The sequence below is a fragment of the Trachurus japonicus genome, unplaced genomic scaffold (genome assembly GCF_045865225.1).
Source record: "Trachurus japonicus isolate A0001 unplaced genomic scaffold, Traja_1.0 AP030738.1".
Classification (NCBI taxonomy): domain Eukaryota; kingdom Metazoa; phylum Chordata; class Actinopteri; order Carangiformes; family Carangidae; genus Trachurus; species Trachurus japonicus.
In genome coordinates, this window is record NW_028220871.1 from 32,755 (window position 1) to 36,507 (window position 3,753).

The 3,753-nt window shown below is 45.6% G+C and overlaps 1 long non-coding RNA gene across 2 annotated transcripts; it reads right to left on the minus strand.

Moving 5' to 3' along the window:
- Window positions 1-294: 294 nt before the first annotated feature.
- Window positions 295-1,482, minus strand: LOC146960080 (uncharacterized). 2 transcript variants are annotated; one of them, XR_015035525.1, is made up of 4 exons: window positions 985-1,482; window positions 737-891; window positions 523-623; window positions 295-433 (listed from the first exon to the last, which is right to left on the minus strand). It is a non-coding gene; the product is annotated as an uncharacterized LOC146960080 (long non-coding RNA). The 2 variants fall into 2 exon arrangements; XR_015035526.1 differs by having other exon boundaries at window positions 523-620; window positions 985-1,481.
- Between the last annotated feature and the right edge of the window lie 2,271 nt (window positions 1,483-3,753).

Here is a 3,753-nt window from a genome sequence, read left to right on the forward strand (position 1 = left end):
GTGTATTGCATTTCTAAAAAAACGTTGTCTCCAAGTGCTTGACACAGCAGCATTACAACACTCTGCCCTTAGACCCTCACATCGACTGAGGAAAAACTCCCAAGAAAACCCTTAACAGGGGGAAAAAAACGGGAGGAACCTCAGGGTGAGCAACAGAGGAGGGATCCCTCACCCAGGACGGGCAGACGTGTGATAGATGTTGTGACGGCCAAGAATAAAACCTTATGGGCTCAACAGTATGGGCACAGTCCTGACTGCAGTGGCCCATGTTCAAATTTGACTTGGCCATTTGCTGCTTGCTGCACAGATTGGATGGTGTTGTCATGTGTGGTCAGTGACAGCACGATGGCTTGGTGGTTCTGAGCTGTGTGTCCGTGCAGCAGTGCACCTCATCACTTGCCAGATGATCAACAGAAGAATGAGGGAGGTGAACCTGACAAGACAAAATAGAAAAATGTTTTGGAAAGTGAAGACCAAGACATAAATCACATGTTCAACACTTACTAACTGATTATCATTTACCTTAAGTAATCACCTGCCAGAGAATCATCAGCCTGTCACCCTCAGTGCTCCGTCACACAGATCACAAGGTCCAGAAAGCTGTCCAGCCCTGTCGGTCTCTACTGTCAAGTGGGGGAGACCTGAAAGGAGAAGGCAGTGGACATGATATTGTTGTAAACCTACATTGTCAACAGTGTCATCCACATTTTTTAATGACAAAACAACAAAGCGGTACCTTTGGCTCTGTTGTGAGCAGGCATAGAAGCTGGCAGCAGGATGACTTGTGTATGTGCGGTCCAGCAGTGAGGGCTCTGCAGACTGACGGTTTTGATGATGCTGTTGTTTCTGGTCAGACGTGGCCGGATGATGATGAGGTGGAAGTAGGTGCTCCTGATAAAAGAGAAGAGAAAGATGTTGTACGTTTTTGTGGCATAAAACATATGCAGAACTTGTAGCCTATAAATCACATACTGTCTGTCATACCTTCAGCAACCAGCAGCACCACGACAGTCTCATTCTCTTCAGCGAAGAACAACCAGGGCAGGCAGGAAGAAGAACTCTGTGGAACCCAGTTGTGGTGGATCCACTGTTGACAGGATGATGCTGCAGTACCTGGGCAATGGCAGACTGACAGCCACCATGTCCTGGCCGTTCCCAGCTGATCCTCACAGTTTTGGAAGTAATGTGGTAAAGGTTGGAGAGGGGAACGTTGAGTAGGGGTCAGAAAGCACACAGAGTGAATGGTCTCTGGTCAGGCCACCTGCCCCGAGGCAGGGGAGGTGACCATCCCAGCTCACACAACACAGAGAACATGTACTTTCAGCAGTTGCATATAAATGTGTATTGATGTTTTTTATTAATTTAACAGTTAATAGGATATATTATATTAATTGATAAATATTATTTATTGAAATTCATTTATTTTATTGTTCATTTTTCAGTGTCTGTTACACATGTAGCACAGGTATTGTAAACACTGGCTGTCCTTGGTTCCTGAAACTCTTTTGGCTTGTGCATTTACCAACCCAAAACCCAAAACCCTCCCTGGTAAATGCACAAGCCAAAACACACTTTTTTTTTTTTTACACAAGATGATGCTTAAAGAATTGTCCTATTGATTGCAAACTGAAGAATGTACATGGTGATAACAACATGATGAAAAACACAATTTTATCAAATGAGTCACTTGTATTTTACTAAACCTGTATGGCTTACCGCACTGTTTCACGAACTGTTAAAAGACAATACACAGTAAATGGGGTTGTGATAGCTGTGGTAGGTCTTCAGCACACCAGAATGGAGACACTGCTGAGGTTGAGAGATGAAAACCACGTCCAACAGTGTGTTCTTCTCTGTGGTTGGATCAGTGATGAGTTGTTGAAACCCTTTGGACTGAAACATCTCCAGTATTGGCTTTTTTTTCTTCAGACTTCAGATTCTCGTTGAAATCACCACAGACAATGATGGGTTGAATATCCATGATCTCCAGTGAGTCCACAAGGCTGCTCAGGTTCTTCAGGAATGACTTGACACAGTAGTCTGGTGGTCTGTACACAGCTGCAATTAGTGCTCTCACTGGGGCTTCAATCTTCAGAGCCACAAACTCTAGGTCAGTTACATTATGTATGTACTGCTTCTCGTGCACTTGGATATGATTTCTGACATACATGGCAACTCCACCACCACCTTTCTTTGCCATCTGGGGATCATTGGTGTAGGACAGGTGTCTGTTTCGTCTGAACATGGTGTAGCCCTGAAGTTGAAGACTGTCTGCCACAAAGGAGCCCTGTAGGTGGGTTTCTGTGAGACACAAAACATCCGCAAGACACAGTTCGTGATGGCTCTTGATGTCATTGATGTGAGCTGGCAGTCCCTCTGTGTTGTGGTGAACAATGGTCAGAGTGTCAGGTCGGCTCAGTGTGTCTCTAAGATGAAGAAGTGGCATCATGTCGTCCAGGTTCATTTGTCTCATGGCCTCAAGCGCTTCAGTGATTTCAGTGTTGGCGTAGATTTTACTCTCATCCATGTCCAGCAGGTGCAGTCCACTGAGAGAGGTGACTCTGCTCAATGCCACATAAGCCATGCCAGGCTCAAAGATGTGTTTCAGGGAGACAACAGCTGAATGTCTTGTCATGCCTTGAACCTTGTGAATGGTGCATGCAAAAGCCAGCTTGATGGGAAACTGTCTGCGCACAGCTCCTTTCTGTTTCAGGTTGTCCTCTGATCTCTCGATATAAACAAGGTTGTCAGCTGATCCGATGCTGTTTCATTATCCATTTGGAGTCCAAGCATGTTGACATGTGCAGATCCAGGCGGTTCAGAGGTTACCACTTTGATAAGAGTACCAAACGAACCGTTCACCAGTCCTTTGGAAACATCCAGGTTTCTAGTCAGCATGACACGTACGCCTTCTGCAACTTGGAGTGTGTCTGGTAGCTCATTTGTATGCTCCTTTGAATGGTTGTTCTTGTCGTGTCATTTTCCCATTCCTCGGATCCTTTTTGTAGTCGTCTGCATCAATTTTGGTGACGTTGGAGTAATTCTTCGTCAGTATTTCAGTATTGTGAGCACCTACCTGTTTGTTGGTGGCAAAAATGTGCAGGGCATCAGCAGGGCGTTGAGCTGGTTCAGTGATGGCTTGTGACAACAAAGCTCTGTCTGATTCAGACAACTCTTCTGACTTGTCTTTCACACGGATCCTGTTCAGCATCTCTGCAAAGGCAACATCATCCTTCTGACGCATGATCTCAGTGAGCGTGATCATCTGAAAGTTTTCCTGCCACAGGTCAATGTCTTCTGGGTTGTGTACACACAGAGGTTTAGACTGTCGTACTGGTGGTAGCTGATAGAAGTCTCCAACAGCGATGACTGACATTCCTCCAAAAGGTTTCTGGCTGCCTTTGATCTGTTTCAGTCTGACATCAACATATGCAAAGAGGGCCCTTGACACCATGGACACTTCATCAATGATGAGGATTTCAGCATTGATCAGTTCTGCTCTGACTTCGTCCAATTTGTTACCCAGTCCCACAAAAGGAGGTTTCAGACTTCTGGGGAGCTTCAGCAGAGAGTGCAGAGTTGTTCCACAGATGTTAAATGCTGCGGTTCCAGTGAAAGCAGTCAACAGCACAGTGGGGCTTGATATGTCAGTGTCGTCTGCATGTCTGGGTACTTTGCACAGTATCTTTGACGCCTCTGCGTAGATGCATTTGATCAGATGTGACTTTCCTGCTCCAGCTCCACCATTGATAT